Source organism: Notolabrus celidotus, chromosome 8 (assembly GCF_009762535.1).
Source record: "Notolabrus celidotus isolate fNotCel1 chromosome 8, fNotCel1.pri, whole genome shotgun sequence".
NCBI lineage: Eukaryota > Metazoa > Chordata > Actinopteri > Labriformes > Labridae > Notolabrus > Notolabrus celidotus.
This window is the reverse complement of record NC_048279.1, coordinates 28,330,501-28,353,828: the sequence shown is the minus strand read 5'-3', so window position 1 is coordinate 28,353,828 and position 23,328 is coordinate 28,330,501. Positions and strand designations below refer to the sequence as shown.

The window sequence follows — 23,328 nt, the reverse complement described above, 5'->3', positions numbered from 1 at the left end:
TATGTTTCTCTCTGCTGCCGTCTCCCCTCAACAGCAGTATGTGGTAATGACTATGGACTGTGTGTTAGATGTCAATGTCAACTTAGTTAAACCTTAATGAAAGAACTTCATCCTCCGTGCTTCTTCTCCAGCTCTCTGCTGTTTGGCAAGAAAGGAAGAAACAACTTGCTCTGCTGTTGCCATGGAGACTGTTGTATTTGTTCCAAGTGCTGCCATACTCTGCGTTCACATCTCTGACAACTCTGATGCAGAGCCGTGTTTTCTTGTATGAGCGGGTTAATTAATAACTGAATTATTCAAAGGATAGGATGAGCTAAAGGGAAGAGGGTTAGCTTGATTTGATGGTAATAATTGTGGGAAAGAATAGTGATAGTATGACTTCGGGGGGCTTTAACCCTTTGAAGAAAGCTTCATTGGTGTCAGTTTGGAGGCAGAATCCAGCTCACACATGCCCTCCCTCACTTTAAAGTTACATGAATGAGTCTGATGTTGTGGAAGGACACTGTACTCCCGGAAGAGGAGGCTAGTGAGGAGCTCAGAGCTTGAGGAGCAGGTTTACTCACTTGTATCTTGGATGAGTGCTGTAGTGTAGTTTCAGAGGGATTCAGAGGAGTACAGCTCAGAGAGGTCATTAGGATTCTGAGCAGTTTGCTCGGGGAGCGTGTTCCACTCTGTTCTTGGGAGAAAGGTAGATGTTGGAGTTGTTCTCATGTTGTTCAGTAAGCCAATGTTGAGACCAGGCTTTTCAAGGATAGTCGAGAATGTCTTTCCTCTCATCCAGTTCATGTTTTTTTAGCTTGCAGTTTTCTCTTGTATACAGTACTTGAGATTTAATTAAGAGGCAACACAGGAAATATTTTTGGCAGTGTCAGCATAAATATGTTCTAGCAATAGACTGCATGCACTGCACTTGCTCGAGAAAATAAAATAATCTCTTTTTGTATTTTACATGCAGTGCATTTATTTAAAAAAAAAATTGGAAATCGGCTTAAGACAAACATGAAGGAAGGAGATCAAGTTTACAGTTTTGGAATCAGTGCTTCCGCCCACAGCACAAGCAGAAAGCATCTGTTAGTCAGTAATGAATTCAGACCCTTGCCCCCTTGCTGTCTATCTAGGCCAGGAAACTGCTAGAAGGACTTATTTGCTATACCTGAGTTTCTCCGGGTTTATCTGAAGCAATGTCTCCCCAAAGCAGACCTAATCTGGGAGGCTGACCCGCACTGCCCCAGGCTAGATCAAACTTAGGGCCAAAGCTACGGCTCTCCCACAGTCCCAGCTATGCCACCCTTTGATTGTGGAAGGCCCAAATCCTTTAAATGTCGGGCCGACTTTGAGAGACACTACAGCTCAGGAAAAGAAGCAGCCACTTGCTGGGAGCTTACACTCTCTGGGGAAAAGCAATGTCCCACTTTCAGAAAAGGGGGGAGAGTACCTTCACATCCTTTCGGGCACCACTCTCAGGCTGTGACAGCAGGTACGAGGACATTCATGGTCCCAAATGGTTTTGTGAATGCGGAGAAGTGGCCTCCATCTTACTTCCTCCTGTCTCATGCATCACACTTATGAAGTGATAGAGGCCAGGGGTTGGATCCAGGGGGAGCTCGGTCGACTATGCAAGTTGCAGAAAGACACTCTGCATTGTGTTACTATTGCAGCAGTAATGCTCCACAACACGGTAGAGTGCAAGCATAACCATGTGGTGCTTATGTTTAATGGATGAGTGTTTGTTGCTAGATTATGATTTGCATATCTTTTGAATTAAACTGCGGGGGGCTTGATTTTTCTGTAATGAATATTGTTCTAAATTTGACTGTTGGTCGGTTCACAATCTGTCTAAATTTGTCATATAAAGAGATTTCACCTGCAGCAGTCCAACACCTGCAGTTGAGTAATAATTTCTGTTGACACAGAAATTCAGACCAAGTGTCTTCAGTGTTTAAAAAGACAAGTAGATATACATTTAAGGCATGTATTGATGTTTAAAGACTCTCGGTTATCCCTCCCTCTTAGAGTTAAGCAGTATTTGTTTGCATTTGCACCTTTAGCAGAAGCCTAAACACCTTAATAGGTGGGTAATAGTACAAACAGCTACTGACAGCTCACTGTCACTATGACTCACTCAAAATCAGCTTTAGTTTGTATCTTCCTCTCCGTTCGCTCTCTTAAGTAACTTGTTGTCATTTAGGGGACCCGTAAGGCCACACAGAGTGCTTGTGCAGAACTCCTTTGAAGAACAATTTCAGGGGTACCTCAGGGGGGAAGACGTCTCAGAAGTGGATAAATGTTTCATTGCCATCGCTCGACAGGGAAAAAGAGATTTTCCTGGGTGTCGAAGTGGAAGAGAAGGCACTGGGCGGGGGAAGGAGATGAAGTGAGAGAAGATATGATGCATTGCAAACAGTCAGAGAGAAATGGAAATAGAGAGTGACGCAGAGATACTGTGTGGAGGGGGTTGCAGAAAAGGGAACTATGAAAGATGAAACCTAGAGAGGTGGAAAGGCAGGGATTAGAGCGACAATGACAAGCATATTGTGGAAAAGAAGATGAATGAAAAGGAGAATGACTAATGTGTGCACTAATACTTAGGGGGTATAAAGACAGGGAAAAAGCAAAGTTTCCTTGTGCTGCACTGTATCTACGTCAGGAATATTTCCTCTGTGGCTGCTATTATCTGATGTCAAGACGGCACAGTTACAGACGACAGCAATGAAATATTGCAGATGTCAACAAGCTTGGTTCTAGTGACAGCTGATAGGTTTTAATTGAGTTAATGACGTGCAAAGGGATTTTGGAGTCCTTTATCTTTTGGGAATATTAAAAGTGATGTGCAGTCGTGACGATCATGCTAAGTAGGAGTGCAGATCCTTACTGCGTAAACGTAAACTGATGTCACAGCAGCGGATGGAAATGTACCTTAACATCAGACTTCCACCAGATCCGTGTCCAGTCCGCAGCCGGTGGATGTTAACGCACGGTGCCGGATACCCAGACAGCTGGAGTCATGTGACCACGGTTTTACTGCGATAATTACCAAATCAACGATTATCCAACTCCTCTCTTCTTTCATCCATGTTAAGATTGATGCTTCGTGCCCCAGCATGATTAGGAGGGCTCTGACCTGCAGGATCAGAGACGCAGCCAGATTGCAACGGATCCAGTGGAAGTTAACACACTAACTAGAATTTAAACCTATCAGATCCAGTGCCGTGATCGATCGGAGACGGACACCGGACACAGTTCAGGTGGAATTTGGCCCTTTCACACAAGTTGAAATACATATCTTAATCAGGAGATGTCCAACTATTCTTTAACTGCTTCATTCATTTGGATTTAGCTGTCGGTGCCTTAAAATACTTAGTCACAGCAGAGGAAGTCTTCTCAGCGTGTGGTCTTTAAACAACATGATTACATGTAGTTTGAGTAGCAGGGGTCCAACCCAGAGCATCAACTCCGGGCTATTTTACCCTTTGAACCTTCATACTCCACCAAGGGATGATCAGAAGCAGGACTGCTTGTGAGCAGCCCAGCAGTTTCTCGTCTCTCTCACTCTCTCTTTCACACATTTCTTCTGCTTCTCTCCCTCGTCTGAGAGAAAGTCTGAAGTAGGTTAGCACTCAGCACTTGCACAAGGGAGGAAATTGAAATGCTGAAATAAGGAGTAGCTTGGGAGAAGATGGAGGAGCCATAACCGGGACAAAATTGCCCCGCCATGATGAGAAGGAGAGACATATCTGCTTGGACACAGGGGAGTTCCTCGACTGGCCAATCACTGAAGCGTGTTGCGATCCTTTATTCTTCATTCCAATCTTGGTTTAACGTCAACTCTTGCCTTATGAATACCTCTTTTTTTTTTCCCTTTATTTTTCCTTGTGCTGTACCCACATCCCCTCTAAAAATTACACTGTCACACCAGGGTGTAGACTGGTTTGTGAGTGCAGGGATTTAATACACTCGAGAATGAAATGGGCATCCTGCAGCCTGTCCGCACTCTGTTCTTATGAAAGATTACTCCAGGGACTTTGATCGAGCAACAAGAATTCATGCTGCATCTTCACTGGCTCAGGCTCTGTAAGCTGCACACGCAACTGCACACACACACGGCTCACCCATGCAGAGCACAAACAACATGTTCACACATACACACATCCCCCGTACTGTAGTACACAACCTAACCACATTCTCCCCCTCTCCTCCACAGCTCCTTTAATACAGTGCTCCCTTGTGGCATATCTTCTGTATTTGTTTTGTCACACTGCATCAGTTTCAGCCTTCTCTCCTCCAAACACCATATAGCACAATATGAGGTCCCCTTTTTTTCCCCCACATTGATAATTCAAATTTTATACTGAGGTGTGTAACCCCCGCTGTTAAAATTGGATAACAAAAAACAATGAACACTTCCTGGGGAATCCACATCTCCGAACCCATTTGATCAGTGTTTGAAAGACACATGCAGAGATGTGTTGACAATGATATTTACACTCCGGCTGCGTAGCAAATAGCTTGTTGTTTTATGAGAAAGTGAAAAAGACATGGGAGAGTGACACAAACAGCCCCAATTCAATAACCCATACCACGCCGCAGGTCTCACTCTTATCAGGAGGGTTTTAAGGTTGTCACAGTACTGAACACTTGAAACAAAGCCAGACCTGTCTACAGTAAAATAATCTCCACAGTTTAGGAGTACAGTCCAGTGTCTCTATTTCTCTTGTTGTGCCCTCTATATTTTACATACCTGCTATTTTAGGGTTGTGTTCTATCTCATATGCATACCACATTTTGGGTCATATTACTCTACATGGGATTCATTCACAGTGGTCTATTTTTATTTGCAACAATTAATATTTTTGCACAAAGTACAAGAGACTTCTGCCGTGAAACAATGAGTGTTCAGTTAGTTTTGCTTTCCTAATAAGATAACCAACCAAATAGCCACTGCAAACCAAATAGCATCACCACCTTCAAAAGATCCAGACTCCTTTTATGCAAGCTCCAGGTATTGATGATGCTGATACTGCCGACTCTACAACTTGCCAATTAACGGCCTCCATACCCTGACTGTGGAACCAGATGAGAGGCAACATAGCAACAGGACTATAAAGTGGGCAACTCAATTCATTGGTGTTTCATCAGGTTGGGTCCACGACACCACATGAGGCTGGTTCTAGTGTCCTGGAACACTCTACACGCCATGCTAGCTCCCACTGCCCATCATACCCACTTGCAAAGAGGTAGAATAAAAGAGAAATACAGAGATGAGAGAGCTATTGTGAAAAAGACAGAGAAGATAGATAAATAGAGTTTCTGCCCATCAAGTTAGGGTGTATGCTTTACCTCCCCCAAGCCCCAATTCCATGAGGCAAGATAAGTAAGACAGAGAAAAAAGGGAGAAGAGTCAGTGGTCAGATGTCTGAAAGAGGACAAGAAATGTTAATTTACTGATTTACTGTGTAGCTAAAATAATCATACTGGGCTTTGCAAACCATGAGGAAAAGCATGCAGATGGCTTGACTCAATAACTCAGGAGTTTAAAAAAAAAAAAAAAAAAAAGCCTAACAATCAAAGTCCATCCAATTTAGAGGAAACGTGTACCCGAGGGCTATTTAAAGTAAGTTTTCAAAGTGGTGCCCTCGGACTTCATATTCTCTAATTACTGAAATGCACTCATTGTAAATCAGGCACATTCATTTTTTTGTTAGGAGTAAAAGAAATAAATACTTTGGAGTCCAGGCAGGGTTAAACTGTTGCTTTTCACTATTCTCTGCTTTAGTGTGGACAACAGTTTTAGAAGCTAGGGTACATTATTTGAACATGACTACTTCCCTGAGCCTCCATTCATGTTGGCACAGTGCATGTGTAACTTTTGTCAAAGAAAGTTGTGAGGTAAGATGGCTCACTTGCAAGCTAATTTTCTGCACATTGTATGTGCTGTTCAAATATTATGTATGCTGGATGTGTCCATTCTTGGTCACTTAACAAACATGGTGGCCCATAATGGCAGACGTTTTCGGTTCTAGCACATTTTATATTTTCAGGCAATTATGCACTCATTTTATTCCTCCAAATTAAAAACTGGACCTTTCCCTCTGTGTCTTCAACCAACTGCCTCTCTCATTTAATGAAGCAGTGCTTCACCTGTCCTCTTCTGCATCTTCTCACACTCCAAAGTTGTCTTCGGACAATTAGAAAACTACACTTAGCTCCTCAATGCCCCTTACTCTTATAAAAGACCAGCACTGACCCGATCCACTCATCCTGAGCTCTTCATCCAAACAGACAACTGTTAAAGCTAGGAGTGCCTTGTCCCTGGTCTCTGTCAGACTCTGACCCAATCTAAACACCACTGAGCCATGTCAGGGCAGAGTATTTTCAAAGATTTCCCCCTATGAAGTGTCTAACAGCAGAGGACAGTTGGTGCTGTGGCAATGGTTGGTCCAGGCTCTGGCCCCTTGCATCTTTATCCCAGTATCTGAAAACCACTTAAATATGACCAGCTGCATGGGAATGATAATAAGATTTCAACCCTTGTCTTTGATTTGGAATAGTCACTAGCCTCCATGTTGCCAGTGAGAACTCACCAGGCCCTGTCCCTCCGCTGAGGAACCATTACCTTTTGAAACTCAGATAAAAGGTTCTGGTCACAAGAAAGCCTCCGTATGCTCGACTGGAAGCATTTGTTATGTTAAATGGGTTCACCATGGAGTTAGACAACCGCAAAGGTTGAATCAACCAGAGGTGCATCAATTTTCATAGAACTAGAGCTGGAATGTGTAACCACTTTTTCTTTATTGTTTGAGATTACAAGTCACCACAGACGTGTGGGCAGGTAGAAAATGATGAAGGAAGCAAGGAAGAGTAAATGAGAATTTGAGGGTGTTTATTTGATCATTGTGATTACCGCTGCTCTTCGGAGATTCTAACACTGCTCGGAAACAATATGAGTGAGGTTACAGAGCACCTCGGCCCTCCTATCCCTCAGTTTTCCAGAACAATGTACACTCATTCTGTTATATGAACACATTTGATACTTTTTTTTCTCTTTGTATTGCTCTAATGCACAGCTAAAACCAATATGTGGTTACATTGGGTAACGTTTAAGGGTAAAAGGATGCAGGATTTCAGGGTATCATTCCCTGCAAAACCATCACATAAACTAATTCATTCCTCTGGACAATTTGTAGACCTTCAGCAGTGATGTCTGTTTGTGATAGATGCTGACATGTCATGCCTATGATGAATTTTCGAGCCAAGGTATGCACAGTATCACGTCGTCTGCTATCCTAAACACAGTTTAGCTTCCTGCCAAAGTATCCAAGTGTCTTGGGTCAGTACAGCTGACATCAGACATTATCATGGCTATGGAAAGTTCAATAACTCTTGTGTTCGTGTTTGCTACTTTTTCTCTTAGCATACCTCATCTTCTCTGCTAATCTAGTAAAAAAAAAAGGCTGCTGGAGTCAAATTCATAAACAGAGCTGCTAATCATGATGTCACAAACATCTTTTCACAACAAATAATGAATAAAAACTAAACTTTCTTCCAAAACGGATCACTTGCACCAGGAATCAGTAAGACCTAAGAGCTATAACCAAAATCATGTTTGAGAAAAATGTATTCTATGTTTACTTTAATATGCTAGTTTGATCCATGTCCCATCTGTTTCAATGGAGGAGGCAGGTTTTATGACCTATACTGTGACCAGTCACCAAATCCATTTGTGGGGACCCCAGGAAGACTAGCAGCCCCACTGTGAAAGCAAATGGGGATCTTAATAAAAAATAAAGAATAAAGGGGAACTCTGAATATTTTGGCTTCACTTTTGGAGAGGCTGCGTGTCCTCCATTTGTATACAGTATCCAATCAAAGCATTTCTAAAAAGCCAGTTGGAGCTTGTGTGCATCTGTGCTTCATTTCCATCACAATAGATACTTGTACCCAGCTATGTGGACATAATGAAGAGTTTTGTGTGGTTTACCCCACATAGAAAACAGCCAACTAAATAAGAGGAAATATTCTGAGCTGGACAATCTTTCAGTACCTCCACAGTACTTTTGTCCTTTCAGAATCGTTTTAAGAATGCTTACAGCAGAATACACAATATTCTTTATGCCAGGCTGGGTAGGAAAGCATTTGTTATACTGTGAAATTCTCATTACATCCAGACAGCGTTCAATAAATCAAATGCTCTGACATAAAAATGAAAAGATCTTATACTTTCTACTTTCTAGCTTCCAGCTTACTCCTGCAGATTTCTTCATCCCTGCTTAAAGCTTATGAATCAGTGGAGTGTTGACTCGAAGCCTACATGATTTCAGTTGGAATCTTATAAACACAAGTATAATGTGAGTAGTTATGGGCCCACTCTAGACAGCTATTGCATTGTTTGATACAGGAAACAGAGGACTCAGAGTGTGAGAGAGGTGTGATATGTGGAGTGTTTGGGGGAGGAATCGTAAAGGTCTAGTTATTCATTAGTACTGAGAACTCCACCAGTCGATCGCTTATAGGAACAACTGGGTTTTTTTTAGTAACACTGATGCAATAGAGGGAAGTGTAGGTCTAAGATCAGGTCTTTAGCTAGTGGTAACAGGCCACCCTTGGGGATTTGTTGCACTGTGTTCAGACTGACCAAAGGGTTATGGCTTTGCTGACGCCACAGGTATGTGTGGATTGTGCTTAAATTGTGTTCACTTCTCCCCAGAGTCCTGCGTTGACAAAATCCAGGTTGTAGTTTGGCCCTGTGGTTTTCAAAATCATCCTTAGACCTTCCATATAAGGCATCCAGGCATGATCTGATGATAACATTCACGCCAAAGAAAAAGGTGTTACCACAGCTGCAGTGATGTAACACACAGGAAGGCAGCAGGTTAAGACCTAGCACAGCGCCGTTGTGACTGCAGGAGTACACGGGGAAACTGTCACCTGTGATTTACTGCGGTATTTACATTGCTCCTTCCATACTGTCGTAACAACAAAATATACATGTGCAGGAGCAATCAAAGTCTACAGCAGTGGGTTGTATTCATTCCATGCACATACCTTACACTCTGCAGCTTACAAGCAAGAGTCACAGAGGGCAGATATAAATGTATGCACCATCAGCACCATCATTACTTCCTCAGTCATTCACACAAGCCACAGTTATGCATGCAAATACACTCTCCAACTCCCCCTCACACACTGTTATTTGCCCATGCTCACAGAGTGTGAGACCTTTTATTACATGAACGACCGCCTGAGTAATGCCAGGCACCCTCAACTCACCCTCCTCTCCCTGGCAATCTATTCTTAACTAATTATTGAGGGAGGGGGGGCTTGAGACCAGCCTTAATTTGCCACTATGCAGTGTGCAATTAATCAAGGCCCTTGCTAACTGACAGCCTTAATGGACGCACTGAGCTCCTCCGTGATTGTCTACTGACTGCCTGTTCCTCCAGCGCGTAGCCTCAGAACTCAGACAAGCATACCCTTCAAGAGTGGCTACACATCCGAGGACACTTCCACCGAATTGAATAGTGAGGTGGTGAGCTGAATGAGCATATTTGTCTCCGCTTACACACACACTCACCTCTGTGTTGCACTGTGGTAATAAATAATGCACAAATCCCAACCTTTTCTTCTTTATTGTAGAGAACAAATGTCTGTAGTGACATTCTGGAGTTATTAAACTATTTCTGTGTTTTTTTTTTTCCTTTCAGTCGTGCAAAGGAGCGTCTGTGGTTGTATAAGAGGTGGAAATCAAGTGGCACAGAGACAAAGGCAGGCATTGGTGCTTTTAAGCTTTCCAAATACTCCCCTGGCATTTGAGTTTTCTGCTGCACTCGCATGGAGATTGAGAGCGAGGTTGTTGCCTGAGGTGTAATGCAATGACAGGGATGTGGCTGCATTTACACCAGGAGAAAAAAAAAACTTTTCTGAGAAAGACTGCACCCACCAGAGACCTTATACCTCTATGAGGATGTGATGGAGCATTCTATAAAGTTTTTTATTCTAAACTTAAGGGCACAATTCAAGTGCTTCACACCTCCAGAAAGACCTTTTTATGTTGCATCTCAGGGTCAGGTGTTGGGAATACAGGCCTCATCATGGCACTTAAGAACCTCAACCACTTAAACTGTGCAGTCACGTTTAAGTGCTATAAGTGCACCATTTTTTATACAACTGACTTACTGTTGTTTCATTTTATATAACATCATATTGGCTGTGTTGACTTGAAGACCTTTCAACTGCCCTTTAGTTTCTTCCATCTTTATAGCAAAGTCTCAGTTGAATCAGGTGGTAAAAATAGTTTGTACAGTTCATGTTTCTCTGGCTCTGATGTCTTTAGAAATTGCTTACTGCTGAGGCACTGAGCTTCAGAGCAAGAGTTACTTGCAGCTCAGTTTCCACCAGACACTAGCTCGGTAATGTATGTGGGTGAAGTACCTGTGGCTATGTGACATATAGACTGACCTAACTCCACACTTAGCTGCTTAAGCTGACTACTTCTACAGATTTCATAACCTATATTGAGCAGAAACATAAAGGCTTGGGTGTCATGAAGGGTGAAGGGAGTCACTTTAAGTCAAAATCATTCCTGCTTTAAAAAAAAAGAAAAACTCAAAAGAAAATGTCACTAAAAGTGCTTATATGAGTTCTATTTGAAAGGTGTTCAACCAGTTCCCACTCATTTAACAGGACAGTTGCAGTCAGAATTGCTTCATGGATGAAAAATATTCTTTCATATGCCTGAGTGCCCAATGTTCTGGACCAAGGGAGAATCCTCACCACACTTATCAAAGTCTGTTTCAATCATTTCTCCATCATTTTTTCTGTTTTATGGCCCCATAGGCATCTACCAATGGCAAATTACTGAGAGCACATGTTGAGGAGTTGTTCTAATGAAAGCACAATCAGTGCCAAAGATGAAATATGGGAGGAGACATCAGTGCCAATGTGAAAATGCACCACAGCAGCGGCTGAAAAAGAGGACCAAATTCCCAAAAGCAGCACCGCTGATGTTGTTGCTTTTGACAGGAGTGCTGTGGAGTGAATCTCAACTCGCAATGGAAGTACTTCACATGTGAGACCACAAAATGGCAGGGAGCCTAACTAGTTCCTCAAAAGCACTGAGCCAGTCTCTTCCCTTCACTATCAATCTCTCCATCAGGACCCTTCAGGAGTTTTACAGAGAAGCCACTTTGGATGAGTATGCAGCAGTTGGTAGGAATTAACGGCATGGCCTACCTTCGTTATTGGTATCTATGAAAAATTCACAAAATAACTAACTTTTCAAACTTGCACCCAAAATAGGAAGAACATGCACTATTTAAAATAATTGCCTCCATTGCCCAAAATATCGTTTTCTAAAAGGGAAAAACTCAAGTTTAAATTCCCCCTCATGTTCTGCCAAGAGTAGTAATTTTGCTCTTGTGTTCAATATACATCCATGGGTGGTAATTACATCAAATGTAATGTAAACAAATCATGTGAGTTGTTCTTCAGGCTATTTACAGGGTTCCCACACATCCTGGAAAAACTGGAAAACCTGGAAAACGGTTGACCAGTTTTCCAGTACTGGAGAACACCTGGAAAATGGGAGAAAAAGTAAAATGTCCTGGAAAATCACGGATTGTCCTGGAAAATTATTCCAACATGACTGTGTGCGACCTGACAAGGTTAAAAAAAACACATCCCCATTCAACATTTGTGGCCATTTCTGTCATTCAGATCTATTTGAGTCAATTTATGCACTGATCCTCTGATTATTATTATTATTTATTTATATCACTAAGGCAGCTTCCAGAGTCCTTTGCTGGCTCTTTTGTTTTTTACTTAGCTAATTTTATATTTTTTCAGAAAAGATAAGCTGAGATGAGAGTTGCCCATCATTGTTACTTGGTTGCACTAATAAAGTGAAGTGCTGTACATCTGCGGTTGCATTATTCTATTATCAATTTGCCATCATTTTTAAGCATGTAAGAGATGATTTCATGGATAGCCATAGACTGCACGCCTTTCAATGTAGACTTCCACTGAGAGGAACATATTAGACTATTTAGGAACTAAATTAGGAACTCAATTTAGACTGTCATACCAGCTTGATCATCACTGAAAATGTCCTTGAAATGTCCTGGAAAATGATCTCTGGAAAAGAGTGGGAACCCTGTATTTAAATATTCAGCTGCTGTGTCATGTCGTTATTGTTTCCCTGTTTGTGAATTGGCAGCTTCCTGGCAATGAATACCCGATGAGTATTTAGCCTCAGAGTTATTGTGTACTACAGCGCTTGACCTGTAAAAGAGTAATACTGCATGCCTATGGAATATGGCCATGGCCTAAGGCTATACTGCTGTTTACTGTAACGAGTCACGCATATGAGACCGCTTTCAATGTAAATACTTGTGGGTTTTTTTCAACTCAACCTCCTTTAATGTTTCATATAATCTCTTTTCAGTCATCTCAGTTATGGTGGGTGTATAATGAAAGACAAATATCCCTGGTTTCTGTCTTTAAATGATCATGTCTATGAATATTGGGTGACGGTTTTATATAACTCCCCAACTGATGCTAGAGTATGACTCATATTGCTGTTAAGCAAATTTGGATGAAAACTTGCACCATATGGCACACACTAAACCAACTGTGACAGCCTTGCTTGAAATACCAGTGACCAAAAAACTGCTGCTCCCAACAACCTGTGCCTTGACCTTTATAGTCTCTCACCCAGATGGAGAACGTACATTGATGGGAAAGCCCCAGGGTTATGGCTATGTGAATGGCCAAGTGTTGACCTTTGACTCCTACGAGCTTTACCCCCAACTGTGAATAAATGATTCTAAAGGGCCCCATCCCAGAGGATTAATGTGCTCAGCAAGGCTTCAATCTGCTCACAGAGGGCAGAGGAGAGAAAAATGTACCATGACTCTGTACAGTACAGTGATACAGCGACAGAGAATGTTCAAGCAGCTCTGGAAGGATTCCCGTTTCTTTTGTCATCAAGGAACAGCTCCGTGTTGAGGGCATAGGAGGTACCTCAGTGTGCAGCAAGGTGAGATTAAACATAATGTGCAGAGCTGTGAAGTAATGAAACATATTAATCAAGTCCAATAATTGCTACCTGCTCATTTTACTCAGGTCAGGGGAATAGTTGAAGTGAAAATTGATCGAGTGAAATGGTAGGTCACAAAAGCGCATAATTATGACTTTGTCCAATCTCCATTTGTCACATTGACCATTAAATGTTTGGCTTGCATTGAGTTCTGATGGCAGCAAAGGAAATGACTACTCATGGACATGCTTATGTTGTAAAACATTGAATGCAAAGATTCCAAGAAGTGGTGAAGTACCTGTCTGACACCTGAAGTGTACTCGTCTATCATATATACAGTAAATATGAAGTTACAGCCAGCAGCTACTTAGCCTGAAGCATTAAGACTGGAAACAGTAGGAAACTACTCTGATCCCTTCAACTCTAACAAAAGTCTGCTTTCAAGCATGGCTAAAGACCAGTTTCCATTCTCTATGTGACGCTAAAGGAAGAAGATCTAATTGCGTACATGAGTATGACGTCAGTCTCTTCATCTCACTCTCAGCAGTAAACAGTCTTAAGTGGAAAGACTTTAACATCACCTTTAGGTATTGCAAGGTGTATAGACTTTAAATAAATGATTATTTAATCACACAGTTAATGTTCAACCGTATCAACAATAACAGCAACTTCTGGATATTACCAGTATCGACCTGTTTGTCATCCTCTGTTTGCTCTGCACTGAATAATTTAGTCATTTTGAGCCAGACGGCTCAGCTGCAGGTTCCTCTGGTTTTTTTTTTTGCCATTTTATTATTTTTCTTCTTCTTCAACAGAGAAATCCGCCCTCCCATCCATGACGGAAAACAAAACCTTTCACAAAGGACCGGTCCTCTGCCAGACTTCCTCATCCGCCATTTAAGGCTCATAGTCCAATTGTGTAACATTTCAACTTCACAACTTAGTGTTGCATGCAATAACTTTGCAATTTTAATAAAATTGTAGGTGAAATTAAGCAGAAGTACTCTGATGCTGTGATCAGACTGGAATTGGGAAGTCAATCACTCTGATTTTCTGTTGTAAAATACTAAATTCTGTCCTGAAATGAGGACAACTTTTGAGAGTATGTTGAACTTTATCCTTGTGTGAGCTAGAGATGCAATGATTGGTTGACAATGTCAGTTCAAATCTATGACCAATTAGCTGCCAACAAATGTAATTATCAGTCATAAGTCAATTGCGTCAATGCAAATGTTTCTCATTCTCTCATCCTTACTATCTTCACTGAGAGTTGTTGATGCAAAAAACAACCAGGAAGCAACAGGTTGATAAACAGTAGATTGGCAGCTGCTTATGAAACAGCACTGACGCCTCAAACTTCCAAAGTGGCCCATACTTATCATAGAGACACGTCCGTAATGCGTTTGAAAAGAAGTGATAGTGGGAGATGTTTTCTTCTGATACTCAATAACGGCACTGAGAGGCAGAGAAAAGGATTTTATCTGAGGGTTCATTCACCACAGTATCATGGTTGATAACAGTCAGGTCAAAGAAGATAATTACGAAGATGTAATACTGTTTGAAGAGTATAAGGAAATGTCTACGGTTCCTACGATGGAAATGACAATTTTAACTTCAGTAAGGTCATCATTAATACATCAGAGTATTTGGTCAGCAATACATGTTACCTCTGATTCTAAATCTAGCCACAGGTCAAAAATCCCTTTTTTGGTCTGCTGTAGTATTTATTTACATCAACTTGTAATTTTACCGCTTAGTCAAGTGCATTCATTTCCATGGTCATGAGCACTTCTTTGCTTTCAAATGAAAATGCTTACAGGATTAAAGGTTAGATATGGAAGATGAAAAGATATAGAAAGACTTACAATTCACAATATCAAGTAGGCTAGTAGTCATGCTACACATTAAAGCAAAGTCATCCATCTTACATTAACTTGTTATGTTTAATGTCTATGAAGGTTCTCAGTCATCCAGATCATGGTAATTCAAAGGTTGATCCAAGGCAACTGGACTGGTAGAAATTCTTGAAGATGTTTCACCTCTTCTTTGAAAGGCTTCTTCAGTTCTGAACAGATTTGGGACAGAGCTAGAATATAAGCCTCTAACAGTCGTTGGTGTGCTAAGGTAGTCACATGGGGTAGAGTCATTAGCTTATTCCCTGACAGTCGTTCAGGACTTTCAAGACAAAATATGGCCTGAATTAGTTTATTTAGTGGCATTTTTTTTTGTTTCAAATAGAAATACTACATTTAAAAACTGATAGCTCTCTAAAATGTAATTATTATCCAGTTAGTCAGTTCACGTTTAAATACTCAGTGACTACTTGACTACTTGTTAACTGCAACACTAGCATGAAGTGTTTCAGTCAATGAAAAATCATATTTAATCATCAGTTTGTTGCTCATGGAGTGATCAAACTTTCCAAATAGAAATCAGATTAATCTCCAAGTTTTTAATAGGAAATCCCCAAATTTGTATTTTGTCCTGATACAGAATATTTAGACAGCTGTGGTTGTGTTGCTCAAGTGGTTGGAAATATTGTAGTCTGAAACCAATTCTGACTTCCTCTTGGGTGGAACAACTTGATCCAATTTGCTCTCAGTGGTCAAGTTTTTGAGTTTAAGATCCAGGCGATGCAAAACAAACTTCTTCTACCTCCTCAGGTATTGTGACGCATGAATAAGAGACTCATGAATTCAAGGTGTCATGAAGTTTTGGTCTTGAGTGGTCCTCTTAAAAAGCCCAGCCCTGACTCACTTCTTCATTTTGTACATACTTGCTTGGATGTGTTCAGAGTCTTAATGTTCAAGCACATGCTTCAGCGTTGACTTTGTTAGCAGGGCAGCGGGTCAGGTGGAGGGTGACTTGTCACATCAGCTGGAATAACAGGTCATTGAATAAGCACAGTCTTTCTGTTTGAGTGGTGGAGCTGATAAATTTGAGGTCTAACTAAAGGTGACCTGTTGGAAAAACATTTTACTACTGAATTTGAGTCAGTGATGTATCTCTGACCACAGTTATTTCAAGGCACATCAAACTTCAGAATTGCTTCTTCACAACTGAAATGTGAATAGCTGGAAGGAAACCAACCGGATATTGAACATGAAATAATTTCAGTGTGAAATTGCTATTTTCTGTTTTCCTCAACGTTTCGCCATCTATCATCTGCCCAATGTCACTCTGTTATTGTCAGATATGATTCCAAACAAAACGGATGCGGTTGATATGCTTTCATATTCTGATAAATTTTTCCAGTAAGAAGATAAATAGTCCAGATATCTTTGTGCTTGTACAAGCTTTTTGCAGGAGTAGCACATTTGTCAGGCTGCTGACACTATTGTGGAGCAGTCCTCATGGATCACTTGGTATCCAGGAAGAAGGTGGGCCAGAACAGATGGAGGGAGTCTTTTTAAATGGAGATGCCACTCTCACATGCCTGGAAATAGACCGGCAGACCACCCTGTAATGTCGAAGCACACAGAACACACCGTACTATCAGGCAGAGAACGTGCATGTGTGTGTTTTTTCTAGTGCAAGTGGAGCAAGAGAGCCAGGGGTGAATAATGGCGTGTCAGCAGAGTTTTTTAATAGTTTTATGTGAGTTGAATTTGAATCTCCCCCTCTCCGCTCTCCACTCTCCGCCTTTCTTTTGTAAAGTAAGACCCTCGGAAGCTGAGAGCATTGTGTAACTGTAGGGCCTAATTAGGCACAGGAGTGAGAAATCAGAGAGGAAGCTAGGAGGAGGGAGGTTAGGGATACTGCTAGAATAAAGGGATGGGTGTGAAAAAAGACTTGGCCCACAGCACAGAGCAAAATCCTGCTGTTATCTACGTATTTCACCAACTGGAGCATCGCAGTCACCAGTTTGTAATTCTGTTTTCCTTCAGCTTGAGGTCCTCGTTTGTATTCCTGTCCACTACATGATCAGAAACCCCCAAAAGGGCAGTCCACTGCAGCCGTCACTGCTGGAGTGAGGCTGGTTGGAGTTAATTAAATCTGAGCTAAGTGATGCGGCAGAGTCAGACGGGAGGCAATGGCCGCCCATCTTCAGCTCGGACTGTGGAGCGTCCTGTCCAATGAGAGAGAGCAGAAGCCATGCACTGCCTTGGAACGGCACAGGCAAACAGCTAAAGAGGACGGGGGCAACATGCCGTTAAATTGAACGGGAAAGATCTTTAAGGCAGGGCACGGCTCTGAGGCAGCGGGCAGAGCTGATAATTTCAACGTCGACTAATCACATAAATGCCAGCGAGCGCTAACAGCACCTGAACATGATGTTTTTATAATATTTTGTTATCTCAGCTGGTTATATTTTGTTGTTTTGTTCTGCTTCCACAATCAATCATAAAACGCCTAATCAAGCAGACTTGCTGAAATAATGAGAAAGGAAAGTACCCAATATTATGGATAAATGAATTCATCTCGGATAGCTGTGTTCTGTTCAGTATTTTTCATATCATCCTTTGATTATGGGTAAACTGACTCATTCTACTCTTTATAATATAATATGCTCTTGGTTTAGTATGATATCATATATGAAAACATGGACTGAAGCGATCTGATGCCTTTTACTTCATTAAGTGGTGAATTTCTTTTCTTTGGAACAAAACTTTCTGGGGACTCCCTGGTGCACATATAAAATTTAAGAAGCTCAACAATGACAAACATTTTTCATTTTGGAAGCAGCATTATTACAACAGGGACCTACGCTGAAAATAGCACGGGGCACTGTTATTTGGTTATGCATCGTCCTTACAGCATCAGCAATAAGCAGTTGGATACACCTCTGATAGTTTCTTTCTCAAGCATCGACTACAGCTTCCACCCTCAGCAGTTTCCCGGTCATATTGATATAGCAAAGAAGTATATATGCTTAAGGCCGTGTCATGCACAGATGAACGAGGAAGGGACTTCTGAATCAAATGCATCTTTGGGTGACATTAAGGTGTTAAAAATCAATCAATGAATCTTTATTTATACAGCGCCAAATTACAACAAATGTTATCTGAAGACACTTTCCAAACATAGCAGGTCTAGACCATACTCTTTTATATCATTATCAAAGACCCGACATCAAGACAGGATAAGATCCAGTCCCATTTTACAGACAGGACTCAGTCTGATCTCATCTTAATCCACCATGAACAGAGCACTTTGCAACAATTAGAAAGTTACAGCTGCAAGGACAAACTTCCTTTAATAAGCAGAAACCTCGAGCAGAACCAGACTCATGTTAGACAGTCATCTGCCTCGACTGCGTTGGGGTTGGAAAGAGGGATAGAGGAGAATAAGAGAGAGAGAGAGAGAGAATAGTGGTGAGACTGATAAAAAAAAAATCCATACTTTATAATCAACCAACAGCAGCTGGTCAATGTAGAGCGCTATGGCACCGCCTCACTTGTTTCCACAAGGATATTGGCAGACCATTGATGAACTGAAAGATTTTTTTTAATGTTTGAAATATATGAAAGTTATTTAAAAGAATAAGGTCAATATGTATGGCTAGTTAGTAAAATGAATAAGCTGCAATACAAATGTAGATTGAAAATATTGAATGTGTTTTCAGTTCGCAATCAGTCCCATATTTACAGTCTAGGGCACAATCATTTGCATCCTCTGGTCACCATTAACCTTCATTATAACTTGCATATGCATACTTGCTCCTTTTCAATACAAGAGATAGTTCACAATTAATTGCACCAAATAGCATTATACGCCAGCAGCCAGCAAAAGGGATGCATCCCTTTAATAATGACATGAAGCGCAAGGCATGCAGCATCCTGTTACATCCCATTTCAACACATGGGAGTGAGTTGGTGTTGATCCTGAGGCCAGAAAGAGCTACAAACTAAATGCAGAAAGGAACATCAGTGAAGTCGCTGAAAATAATGCAGATTTACTCGGGGAGTCCACAGGATGCGTGTGCGCCGCGTTACGGCTGCGACACGGCTCTGCTCCGTCCCGGGGCTTTCGCCCTGGTCCATAGGATGCGTGTTTGGAGCGGCGCGCACTCCGGAGCAGGAAACTCAAGATCCCTCGAGAACTCCAAAACGCGCGAGAACAACACAGTATAAACTTTTCCTCGTCCATGGTGTCGGATATCTTTTGAGACTGACGTCTGGCCCGATGCCACAGGTTATGACGTAATGTTGAAGAAGTGGTGAAATTTACGATCTTGTGTTTGCACATGGAGTTTATTTTGAAAGTGAGCGGATGTTGCATACGATCCTCGTGCCTGACTTCCGGGATAGTTCGATCATTTCTGTGTCGATTGACGCGTGCTGGGCGCGGGGAGCGGCGAAAATAGACTCCCCGCGTATCTCTGGCAGAGCAGCGCGGCGGAACGCTCCAGAGACGGAGCTGAGACGCGCCGCAGCGCGCCCTGTGGACTCTAGAGCATTGACTTGAATGGGAACCTATTTGCTGCGACGTGCGCGGCGCAGCCGTAACGTAACGCGACGCATCCTGTGGATCTTGGGCTTTAGTGGAGATCTATGCAGGAGACACTGAGTGATAAAAAGCTTGGAACTGATCAGCTGGACGCTAAAGTTAAACAGCATTTCAATGACGGAGGGAGATATTACACAGTGGTTTTCAAGAAAATGGTTCACAAGAGAGTTTGGCTAATAGCATGTAACAGTGCTAATGCTGTATTTAGCTCCCTCTGCCTCCTTTTTCAAACATCAGAATCAGACTCGGCAAGGATTCCGACAGGTACCACCAATTCAAATCACCTCTCATAAAAAACTAAGAAGGGAAAACAAACAAGGGTCCACATGCAAAATGCTATGCTTATTCAGCTTAGCAAAAACAAATACCTTTTATTACATTCAATGCAGTGCACTGGTTTTACACCCTATATGAAATATGTATTTTGGATTTAGTTCCAACCCTCCTGGAGATAAATGCACAATTTCCCACTGCTGTGTTACCTGAGCCTGTTTGCATTATCCAAGTCGGGTGAAGTTGCATGAACATTGATAAAGCAGCACTGAGTGTTTTGTCGCCATACAAACAGTATTTGGATTGCAAGCATCCAGCTCCTTCCTGGTTAATATTGATCTAACAGTTGGTAAGCTAGCTCAGGAGTGTGTCTCTGTGTGTGTATGTGGTTCACTGCAAGTGGTAGCTAACTCATGCAGGAGCTATAACGTGTGGGTCAACCATTCCCTCGATTAATGGGAACCATCACCAAGTCCTCTCCGCTTAACTGGACATTGATTCAGCACTAAGTCTTCATGCAGTTTGCCTCGATGTGGAAAACACAGGACACCATACCTTTGTTTTCTGTCAGTTATACAGAGTAAGAAGAAAGCTTTTGTGTTCAAGCTTTCTCTAAAAAACTTTTGATGATTGTAAGTTTTTTGAGTTTTCCTGATGTCTCAGTGACATATTGGGAAAGGTTGCACATTGATGAGTACATATTTCAGTGTCACCTTAATCTCATCTCTCTGACTGAAGATGGCACAATTTTCCCTGCCAGAACTGATGGGATCACATTCAGCAGGGCCTCAAAGACAGGCAAAGTGAGGCTCATTTTATCTGAGTTTACATGACAATTTGTTATGATCCCAAAGGTGTCAGCGAGAGAAGAGATAGGGTATCAGCTCAAAGTTGAGGGTGCCGAAAAGTCTTTGAAAGTGCAAGGTCTCTGTGCCCGATACAGGAGTGAGGCTTGTGTGAATGAATGAACACATTTTCAGCTACAACTATTTCTCTTTTTGCTTTCATGATAGAGTTGTGCTTTTTGTGTGTTGCCTCTGCTTTTTATCACTAGTTTGAAGTGGGTGTAGCTTAGTAGGAAAATGTGATGTTATGCACACAATACTTGAAACAGAATCTGAGTCAGCCAAATATGATAAAGCACACCCACACAGGCCCGATGAAGTTGATAATTGTTTTTTGACTGTAAAAGTCTTTATTGTTGCTTCTTGAGTGAAACCTGTTAAAGGATACAAAGAAAAACTCCAGATTTCAACAATTTCTCACTGACTATTAGCTTCTCAGAAGGGTATTTGTGAGACACTCAACCCCTGTGTTTTGATAATAAGCTCTCACAGGGTGAAAAGCTGATGGTGATGGGTAATTGACTTGGACAATGTGATTGCTCACATCTAGCGTATCTTTGAAAAAAAAAATTGAGAATGTTCTTGCTTAAATGCACTGAAAAGAGAGTGTCTGCACCAGAGAGTGTGAGAGATTTCACTTTGCAGAACATACTGGACAGTTTGACAATGGACTGCAGCTCTCAGGGTGTTCTGCAGTGGCCTAAAAGCAAATTCAAAAAAGGCCAAATGTAGGAGTCACTTCAGTCTAGCCTGGGCACGACAATAGCAACATCTAGCAGCTGCTTTTTATGATGATGGGTGTGAGGCAGTGGATTTTGTAGTGAACAAATTTCCAGTCTTGAACAGTTTCTACCGTCTTAAAAGACAGTGGGTTGTCGAGGATCACACGAGGGTCTTTGCAGATAGCAGAGGTGTTACTGTAGCTTCATCTTATCGAGGGTAGGTTTTCACAGGGAGGAAGAAAGTCATTTTGGACTCAAGCTAGTGGGAAACATCCACTTGGAAATGTCAGCCAGGCGTGCAGAGATGTGTTTTTGGACCTGACTGTGTGAGACATAATAACTAAGCCACAGCACTGGAGAGCGAGAGTAGAGGGAGGCTAAAAACTGAGCCCTGAAGCATGGTTTGCCTAAGATCTCATAAAGCTGCCTGTCTGGGTGTGCAAGCCGGTACTGTATATCAGGGTATATTGGCATCTTATATCACTCTGTCAATGTTGCCCATGATGGAGATGAAGACCTGATTTTTCTCAACAACTTCTGAGGTCTTTAGAATATGCAGTGAACGCTGACTCACCCTGCTTTAGGGATCTGCTAATCCTTGTACAGATTTCATCAGCATGTATCCTAATGTAGGGCTTTATTGCTCCACCATGGTTGATTCTTTGGAAACTTTTTCCACCTAGAAAGAATAATGTTTCTGAAGTAAACACTCCAATCTTTCTGAACTTTTTTAGTTGATTAAGCAGAATTTGTAACTACCTGCACATTTCATAAGATGGATTTAATATGAGCCTGTTGTGATGGAGATAATAAGTTGTCGGTTTCTGGGATGTTGACGAGACTCCTGTGGCATGAATCGAACCCTGACTGATAACTTTTCATTTTCCAATATTAAGCTTATGAACTGCAGCTGGCATACTTTTTGACAAATCTCTGAGACCCTAGACTCTCCAGCAGTGAAATGAGAAAATCTTTGTTTGATGTTCAAATTTGAAAGGAGTGAAAACGGTCTCAACAACCAACAGTCCAACAGGTCTTGCGGGAGTCGCCTCAAAACCATGCCAGAATACAGACTACAAACTGATGCCTCTCAGAGGATCTCAGAAAACAAAGCTTGTAATAAAACTGAATGATTCTGGTTTATTCAATATTTCATCATTTAGTTTTCAGGTGTTCTAATCTCTATATTTATGAAGAATTTACTGAACATTTGCATGAAGCCTCCTTGGTTTGTTGTACATCAGATTTTCTGTTTTCGCCTAATGTGTCTGTCAATGTGGGTGTAATTGGTTATAATAGGTTGCCATTGGCGCCATATAATGACTCTTCAGGAATGTACACATTTACATAGGTTATTTCCACAGCTGCAGGTGTGATTGTTGTTGTTTTTCTCTAACAAGATGAATAATTGATGTGTCTTTTTAAAGTGTTTGAGCAAGAAACCATTTCACAAACACCTCTTCTGCCCGCACACAAGTCACTTTTTGGCTACTCAAAACCCAGTGAGTAGATGTACCAGCTCTGTGTACTCACAAAGGACTTAGGCAGCATGCTGAACTTTGGATAGTTCCGCTGTTATCTTTTTTTTTCTATGTGAAATAGGCAGGTCATTTCTCAGGCAGCACGAGGGAGATAAAAGAAACAGACATAGCTGCTTTTGCCCTCAAAATAGGAGATGACTAATCTAACATCTGATATGACTCTCAATGAGGACTATCACATATCACACATGGGGTTGTCTGATAAACAGTTTGCTGAAGAAGTCCTTTTATATTGTGGATGATATCGTGTTTTATAATGTACCTATTAGTGTTTTACTTCAGTGCCTTCATTGATACAATGATTGTGTTGTGGCAGGGGGATAATTTATTCCAGAGCCTGTACTTGCTCATGCCTCACAAGGAAAACATATCCATATTCCTTTTTTTTATCTTTTAAGGAGATTCAAGTTGTTAAAGGATTGCATATTGCTATTTTTTTTAATTCAACAGCACAGGGACAGTCA

General features: G+C 41.5%; 1 protein-coding gene across 7 annotated transcripts in view; it reads left to right on the top strand.

The window, feature by feature from the left end:
- lingo2 (leucine rich repeat and Ig domain containing 2) overlaps positions 1 to 23,328 on the top strand; it is a 257,875-nt gene that overhangs the window by 199,002 nt on the left and 35,545 nt on the right. Inside the window, exon 5 of one of the 7 annotated variants that reach the window (XR_004632019.1) lies at positions 13,849 to 14,027. The exons of the other annotated variants lie outside the window; for them this stretch is intronic. The gene's annotated coding sequence lies outside the window, so the exon portion shown is untranslated. Of the gene's footprint in view, positions 1 to 13,848; positions 14,028 to 23,328 lie in introns of those variants that run through there. 7 annotated transcript variants of the gene reach the window in all.